Genomic DNA, 9,589 nt, shown 5'->3' on the forward strand with positions numbered 1-9,589 from the left:
ATAGGTGGGATAGGGAGAGTGGGAGGGAGACGCAAGAGGGAAGAGACATGGGGACATATGTATATGTATAACTGATTCACTTTGTTATAAAGCAGAAACTAACACACCATTGTAAAGCAATTATGCTCCAATAAAGATGTAAAAAAAAATTCCATTTTGGGGGAGAAAAAACAAACAAAACAGGAGTTGGGAAATGGAGGGCAAGGAGGGCATCCCTCAGGGACCTCCCCACTGTTATGCCCATGCCCAGATTAAATGTCCAGTAAGTCTTGGGACCACAGGTGTGTCAGAACACAGGTCAAACCCTTTGGAACCAGAAATAGTGGTTTTGTAAAACATACTCCATTATGCATCCTCCTGCCCTGTCTTTTTTCCCAAACATTCTAGGAGGGCAGAAAAGGAGGGTCTTCCTGAGAGGGTGTCAGCTTGACAAATGTACCTGTGACAAAAATGCTGTCCATTTGTAGAGCAAGATATAGTTTCATATATAATCACATCTTGATTCTCATAGCAACCCACCTCCTGGATCCTAAGACAGTGATCTAAAGCAGGGCTTCTCTAACTATCCCTGGTGATGAATCACTTGATTTTACTGTTTCCAATCCATTGTATATCAATACTTTTATAAAATAATGAATTATTTCTTCATTTTTATAATAAAAATGTACAAAGTATAAGCCCACACTTTTATTATTATATTCAACAGATATAAAATAGGCTCAAATTTCTTTAAAAGTGTCTGAATATTTGCTGTTAAAATCTGGACTTGTCATATACCAGTAACGGTTGCAGACTGGTACCAGTCAGGGATAAACACTGAGTAGCAATGGTCTAAAAAGCGTGCTGGAAAACCCCTTAGCACACCAGACAAACTCTCTTTCTTTTTCCCTCTGGGCACTCTGCTTGAGAAAAAAGTCATACACACAAGAAACACAAAATGCCTAAGGATTCATTTTTTAGAAGGGGATAAGAATATATTAATAAATCACATCGGTTTTATGACATGAATCCAGCTTGAATATCATGTGAGTTTCACTGACCTACATCTGTCATAAACGATCAAGGAAAGGTCAGTCCTTGGAATATGGGTGATTTGGTCTCTAGGGACATATTAACAATATATTTAGATCACCATACTAGGGATCATCACGGAGAGTGTGAACTTGTTTAATAGTGTCACATGTTTAAGCCCAAGGCAATTCCCAAAACAAAAGCATCCATCATTCCGAAAAGAACTCTGACCCTCCCCTGTTTCCCCTCCTGCTTTGAGTCTGAGACACTCTGGCCATTTCAAAGTTCACACCATGAGCAGGAAAGATTTCATGTTCCTATCTATGCCAAAGATCATGCAAACTGTTCAACATATTTTCCTTCCAAAGGTAGAAGAGCCAGGGCATAATTCCTAACCCACTAGCTTCTTCTAACATCTCTGTTCATCAAACGATTTTCTCTTCTTCTTGGACTAGTTTACATTCCTCCCTGCAGGACGGGACAATGGAACTTGGATAGAAGAGATGTGTATATTACTTCCGGTCCTGTCCAATAGACACCTGCCAAAGCCTGGTCCTTCACGCTCTTTTCCTCTTCCGGCAAGGTTGGAAGCTGCCTGCTGTTTATGAAGAAGCCACAAACTGAAGGAGCCAGAGTCCCTGAATCCGAGCTTAGAGAAGCCTCTCCCCAATCAGTAACATCCACTCCAGACACTGAGAGTGAATCTGAAATGGGGTTATGCCTTTGGGATTTGGGGGTTTGTACATTATAGCAGCAGATGTTGCCTTAGTTAATATGCCTTCATAGTCAACTATTTCAACTATTTTTCTCCATCATTATGCAAATTGGCTGGTGAGTTAGAACTTCTTTATTCATCCACTCTTGTCGTGATCCATTCAATGGGCCTGTTCTGGATCTTTTCATTCAAAAATTATTTATTTAGCACCTACTATGTGTCTTCATTGGACACATTCAAAAATTATTCATTGAGCACTTATTTTGTGTCTTCAATGGGCACAATTATCATATCTAAGGGTCCCTTAAATTGAGACACAAGAGAATAATTCTTACTTCTAATTTGGTTCAAAAGTGACTGGGTTTAGAGCTATGATTACAAAGCAGAATTCATCTGTAGACTCTTTAACGCCCATCCCTTCCCTCCTCTCTACCCTCCTGCCGCCACCCCTGCACAGCTGTGTGCCAAACCACAGGTGGAGCTTCAGGCTGTATGATTTTAAGAAAAGGAAGTTTTCCCCAAGAGGTTTTCTCGCTCATCCTTAGTTCAGATCCATGATTTCACAGGGACTTCAATATGGGAGGATATTGTTTCCATTGCGCTGGTGACATCAGAGAGACACAGAGAGGGAGCATGCTTTGCCCTGGAGAATTGAGAGATTTTGATTCTTTTTATATGTGATCCCATCCTCTGGGTCCTCGAGTGACTCTCACTAAACGCCCAGATTACTTGTTAAGCCTTTTTAAAGTCTGGTTATTCCTCATTTGGTGTCACAGCCCTGAGACAGAGCTTAGCAGGAGAGCAAAAGGACCCAGAGTTTTAGAGCATATCTGAATGTGGCATTCCGATGTACAGAATTAATTGGGATTTACCTGTGCAACTTACTCCAGATTCAGCTCCCAAGCAGGCATGTTCCCTGTCCTGTTTCATCACGCATTTGCCTCCTAGCTAGATGTTCTGCGGTCTTTGCAGAAAGTCTGTTTCACATGGACCTTCCTACACAGCTGAGGGGCTCCCTCACAAGCCATCAGATTTGTTTACTTGAAATGGAAATTAGGTATTTGCAAATCTATTTTGATTTGAGTTTTTATAAGTAAAAAAATGAAGTTTAGATGACTATAACCCAGTATATTTTTATTCTTTCCTGCCCCTTAAAACCAACCTATGGTCCTATTTCTCCAAGGAAAGAGTCTTTTATTGCCCCATTGTCCCATCCATACCACTCCCTACTTCACTGTATGTAAAAATACTGCTGGGAAATTAAAACAAGAAATGTGATTTTCCAAAGAAACTGAAGCATATCTGAGCTTAGGCAAATGATGCTGTTTTAAGTGATATTGGCAACTCAGAACCGCATCCTGTACGGTGTTTTGCCCTTTGTAAATGGTTAATTATGGTGATGGAAATTATGCAGACACCCACAGACCTATCAGGAAAAAGGAAAAGAAAGAAAGCCTCGGGTCTCCAGACTGCAGACCTAAATCAGGGACCAATGCTCGCTCAGAATACGGATTTCAGGAAACTTCCAATCACCCTCCATCTGCAGGATTTAAGCTCCCAAGGCCAGAACCTTCTATTTTTCATATTTGGGCTGTGACCTGGGCCTGAAATCAGATACCACCCCCCTTCTCCTTACCACCCTCCCTTGTGCCTCAGTAACTCTGTTATTTCTCCTATTAATATCTCATCAACATCGGGCAGGTGCTTCCTGTACGGAGGTTCTTCATTAACAAGTTGTCAGTAGGACAAAGCCAGATCCCCACTGCTGAAGGAAGCTGGCGTGAGCCCTGGCAGGAGGAGGCCAGAGAACATCCTGCATGATGATTACACTTTCTATCGAGTCCGTGTTTTCCTGTCAAACTTAAATTTGGACTCATCTATCTGACTTCCAAAAACTTTCCTGGCACTTCCTCCTTAAGCAAACATTCGTTCTCAAATTAAATCTATTTAGATGCTCCATGTCATATCTGAATCAGCAGTTTTTAAATACTCGATATATCTTTAAATGCCAACAGACAAGTATAGCAGGTGTTTAATTGTGGTTTAAAGATCCACATTGTTCACATTTTACAATCACAATTAAAATTAAGCAATAACACCAAAGGAGTTCCGGTAGACAGCAATAATACTTACCCGTATAGTGAAACTGATAAGGATCCAGATATAATGATGCCCATTGTAGTAACCCTGTGGTGACTGATTGCTATTCTGCCGTTAGGAAACAACCAAGAAATACTTTATTTTTTCAGAATTATCAATTTGTTTCTAGGGTATGTGAACAATGGAAACCTTAAGGGAGAACGCAATAGTTAGTGAGGTATTAAAACAGTTATATAACTAATAAAAACACTAAATCAACTTAGATATGCAGCAGTGTGTCATTTCCATTTTAATAAAAAAGTACATTATTCTCTTCCCGAAATTACAAAATTTTATTTTATTTTTTTACTCCGTGCCAACATACTTGGAAAGTTAAAAAGTCATAAATCTACAGTTTCTGGAATTGTCATTTATGTGATTCTCTAGTCCTTAAAACAGATAAAAGAAAAACAGGCACTTTCATAAAACGATTGATTTGAAAAATTATTTGCATTCGCTGCTTGCAATTTTTTTTTCTTTGGGAGGTTGGGACGGGGAGCACAGGGACTTATAAATAAAACACACTTGATTTTCATAGCATCCCTGTATGCTGAGCGTTAAGATCTCTGGATGGGCCTGCTCAAATAGGCAGTGTGTGGAAATGCTTTATAGAGGGGAGCTTTCACATCCTTTGCGGTGCAGCCTGCACGGTAACAAAGGCTCAGGCGGAAGGTCAGACTCTTGTTCAATTAAATCCAGGCACTGGCCAGATGGGAGACAGTAGGGAAACTGAGCCAGAAGGCAGCAGCAGCCTCTCATATTTGCAGGCCTGAGGTGCCTTGAAACTCCCAGTTCCAAAACTGAGCCAAGCTGGCCAGACGTTCCACCAAGAAATTTAGACGTGGGACTTCCCTGGTGGTCCAGTGGCTAAGACTCCGCGCTCCCAATGCAGGGGGTCCAGGTTCAACCCCTGGTCAGGGAGCTAAGACCCCACATGCCGCAACTAAGAGTTTCCATGTCACAACTAAAGATCCTGCATGCTACAACTAAAGATCCCGCATGCTGCAACTAAAAAAGATCCTGCATAACACAACTAAGACCCAGTGCAGCCAAATAAATTAATTAATTAATATTTTTTGGAAAAAGAAATTTAGATGCATGCATTTTTCTTCTCTGAAAACATAGAGACAAGCTTACCAGCAGGGGCTGCAGGATGGTTTCCAAGCACGCTTGACAATTCTCGTGAGTTTATTGCCTGAATTGTTGTGAAAACCCTCCCACGGGGAAAAGCCGAAAGTAGCTGTTGAAAGACCTAGCTGTAGAACTCTAGGACTGCAAGATCGTTTGAGAAGAACTGAGCAAGAGGAAAAAGGTGAAAACTAGAAAGGACTTTTGAATTCATCCAGGGCACTGAGTCTCATATTTCCACCAAAATACCCCAGAACAGTGGTCTCTGCCTTGCCTGTACTTTAGTATCCCGTGGAGTGTTTTTAAATATGTACATATATTGATACACATTTAAAATATATACATAGATTCCAGGCCAGTAGAAGCCAAATCCCTTGGGAACAGAGCCTGGGTGATTCTGACACACACTCACATCACCCAGGAACTTGAGGGGGATCCTCTTGTCTTAAAATTTGTGCACATTTTGTAATTCGACTCAATAAGGCATTTTTGTTTCATTAATTAGATAGGTTTTCTTTTCCACGAATATTCAAGTAAAATCAATGAACCAGGAAGGCGTGCCATATCTCCCCTGTGAGTTGCCCTGCACCTGAGAGTGTTACAAATGCCAGAGAAGCAAGGGTCTAACTCACTGCATAAATGAAGAAACTGAGGCTCAGAGAGGTAAAGTCCTTTGGGATTTCTGATGACACTCTACCATCTGCTCCTTTGTACCATATGTAAAGGGCAACTTAGTGATGAATACTCTGGATTCTATTCAAAAGAACATAAGAAAATATGAAATGGCTGGAAAGTCTGATAAGAGAACCCAATAACAAAGGCAGTTACGATTTACTGAGCTCTGCTAAATATCAGAAATTTGCATATTCATGCATTCATTCAACAAATTTTATTGAATATTATTATAGGAAAAGCACTGATCTAGACAGCTGAGGATACAACAGATATTAACATGAGATGTGATCCCTGATTTCCTGGAACTTCAGGCTACTGGGAGAGACCAAGATTAAGCAAAAATCACAGTAATGAGGAAATAACTAGGACCTGTGATAAACGCTCTGTGGTTCCATGAGAACAACAAGAAAGATAATTGATGCAGGAGACTCAGGAAAGGAAGAGACCCCTGAGCTGACAGCATGAAGGATGTAGTTCAACAAATGGTGGGAGATGACAGAGTGAGGAACAAGCATTCCTCACAGAGAGAACAGCATGTGCAAAAGTCCTGTGGTGAGAGAAAGCAAAGCACTTCAGAAGATGTGAGGGAGGGTTAGAGTGGCTGGAATAGAGACAGCACGTAGAGCAGCAGACAGGAGAGGTGAGCAACGGCCAGGTCAAACTTTATAACCATCTTACGTGGAGGATGTCTTGGTTCCAGAGTCTAAATAACACAATCCAAGGTCACATCACTAGTAAGTGGTTGAATGGAAATGAAGCAAATCTGCTTCCCTGAATTACCCCTTTTGCTGTCCTGCCACTGCTCATAAATGCTCAGAGGTTGCCTATTACACTTCCTGTGGACTTCATGCATCGCATAGTGAGCACCAGGCTCAAGGGCTTAGTCGGCAGGGTCTGCCAGCGCTGAATGGAGGACAAAGGAAGCTCATAGGACAAGACCCAACTTGGCCTCTGAATGACCCAGAGTCAAAGAGCAGTGAAACAAAGAGAGAGAAGCTACAGAACAGCTGAGGCAGCCAGTGCCACCCTGAAATCTATGTGAAATGTTTATATTCTGACAAACGACTTCTTTGGTGTTATTTTGTATTTTTTTTTCTGCACCCCACAGAAAACTCAACTTTAAATGGTTTAAGCAATGAGGATAGTTTATTGTTTCACATAACACAAGTTCCAAAGGAGGATAGCTCAAAGGATGATTTATTCTGAGACTCAGTGAAACCATCAAGGACCAAGTCTTTTCTGCTCTACCCTCCTTAGCTTGACTGCTTTGTCCTCAATGATCTTCCATCATGGTCACAAGACGGTTGCCGCAACTTAAGTTTCACCTGTAGACAGGACAACCACCAGCCAGACGAGGGTCTGTTTCTTCCTTGTGTCTCCTTTTACAGAGTGAGGAAATATCTTTCCAAATGTCTCTGCACCAGAAGATTGATCCTCAGATCCCAGTAGCCAGAACTGGGTCCTCTGCCCACCCCACGCCGTTAACCATCTAGAGCAATGAAAAGACCACACGAGGTTTAGACTAATCAGGATTTACTCCCAAGCTGGGGATAGAGTCACCTGAAAGGCACTTATATGAACAAAACTGGAGTTCTTTCAGCAGAGAGGTAGGGGAACTTATTTGAGGTAAGGAACCAGTAGTATTCTTTCAACTCCGCTTGACCTGATCAGAAGAAGTCCCACCCTCTGGGCAGCAGGAATTGAATGATTTCAGGTAGATGACACCTTTAAGATCATTTAAAAATCTAAATGGAGTAACTGTGGTTCAGGCATCTGAAATGGAGCCACATGGCCATGTGGATGTGGTTTCTGACACATACCTGCATCACTGAGAACTTGAATTTTCTCTGAACTGTATCAAACTCAAGGACACCACCAGCCATTTTCAAAACAATATCTGCTAGTAGCTGCCAATTGCAACCTTTAAGTTTCAAAGACCACCCCCCACCCCATGACTATGTAATCATTTCAGACCCCAGTTAATCCTTGCTTAGCAAGCATTCTTACTTCTTGCCAGCTCCAATCCTAATTCTTTTTTAAAAAATGTTATTGAAGTATAGTTGATTTACAATGTTGTGTTAATTTCTGCTGTACAGCAAAGTGACTCAGTTATACATATTTTTTTCATATTCTTTTCCATTATGGTTTATCACAGGATGTTGAATACAGTTCCTTGCACTATACAGTAGGACCTTGTTGTTTATCAGTACTATATATAATTGTTTGCATTCGCTAATCCCAAACTCCCAATCCATCCCCCACCCCCTACCACCTTGGCAACCACAAGTCTGTTCTCTATATCTGTTGTATCTGTTTTCATTTCATAGATATGTTCATTTGTATTGTATTTTAGATTCCATATAAGTGGTATTATATGGCATTTGTCTTTCTCTTTCTTACTAACTTCACTTAGTATGATCATCTCTAGGTCCATCCATGTTGCTGCAAATAGCATTATTTCATTCCTTTTTATGGCTGTGTAATACTCCATTGTGCATATGTACCACATCTTCTTTATCCATTCATCTGTCCATGAACATTTAGGTTGTTTCCATGCCTTGGCTATTGTAAATAGTGCTACTATGAACATAGGGGTGCATGTATCTTTTTTTTTTTTTTTTTTGCGGTACACAGGCCTCTCACTGTTGTGGCCTCTCCCGTTGCAGAGCACAGGCTCCGGACGCGCAGGCTCAGTGGCCATGGCTCACGGGCCCAGCCGCTCAGCGGCATGTGGGATCTTCCTGGACCAGGTCACGAACCCGTGTCCCCTGCATCAGGAGGCGGACTCTCAACCACCGCACCACCAGTGAAGCCCGCATGTATCTTTTTGAATTATAGTTTTGTCTGCGTATATGCCCAGGTATGGAATTGCTGGATCATATGACAACTCTGTTTTTAGGTTTTTGAGGAACCTCCATACTGTTTTCCATAGTGGTTGCTTTACATTGCCACCAACAGTGTAAGAAGTTTCCCTTTTTCCCACACCCTCTCCAGCATTTATTTGTAGACTTTTTAATGATGGCCATTCTGACCGGTGTGAGACAGTACCTCATTGTAGGTTTTTGTTGTTGTTTTGGTTTGGTTTTTTTTGCGGTACTCGGGCCTCTCACTGCCGTGGCCTCTGCTGTCACGGAGCACAGGCTTTGGACGTGCAGGCCCAGCAGCCATGGCCCATGGGCCCAGCTGCTCCGCGGTATGTGGGATTCTCCCAGACTGGGGCACAAACCTGTGTCCCCTGCATCGGCAGGCAGACCCTCAACCACTGCGCCACCAGGGAAGCCCCTCATTGTAGTTTGTATTTTCATTTCTCTAATAATTAGTGATGATAAGCATATTTTCATGCAACTCTTGGCCATCTGTATGTCTTCTTATGTCCTTGTTGGTTGCATCATTTGCAAATATTTTCTCCCAGTCTGTAGGTTGTCTTTTCATTTTGTTTATGGTTTCCTTTGCTGTGCAAAAGCTTGTAAGTTTGATTAGGTACCATTTGTTTATTTTTGCTTTTATTTCTATTGCCTTGGGAGACTGACCTAAGAAAACATTGGTACGATTTATGTCAGAGAATGTTTTGCCTATGTTCTCTTTCAGGAGTTTTATGGCGTCTTGTCTTATATTTAAGTCTTTAAGCCATTTTGAGTTTATTTTTGTGTATGGTGTGAGGGTGCTTTCTAGCTTCATTGATTGACATGCAGCTGTCCAACTTTCCCAGCACTACTTGCTGAAGAGACTGTCTTTTCCCCACAGTATATTCTTGCCTCCTTTGTCAAAGATTAATTGTCCATAGGTTGTGGGTTTATATCTGGGCTCTCTATTCTGTTCCATTGATTCGTGTGTCTGTTTTTGTGCCAATACCATGCTGTTTTGATTACTGTAGCTTTGTAGGATTGTCTGAAGTCTGGGAGGGTTATGCCTCCTGCTTTG

This window comes from Phocoena phocoena, chromosome 4 (genome assembly GCF_963924675.1).
Source record: "Phocoena phocoena chromosome 4, mPhoPho1.1, whole genome shotgun sequence".
NCBI classification, from domain to species: domain Eukaryota; kingdom Metazoa; phylum Chordata; class Mammalia; order Artiodactyla; family Phocoenidae; genus Phocoena; species Phocoena phocoena.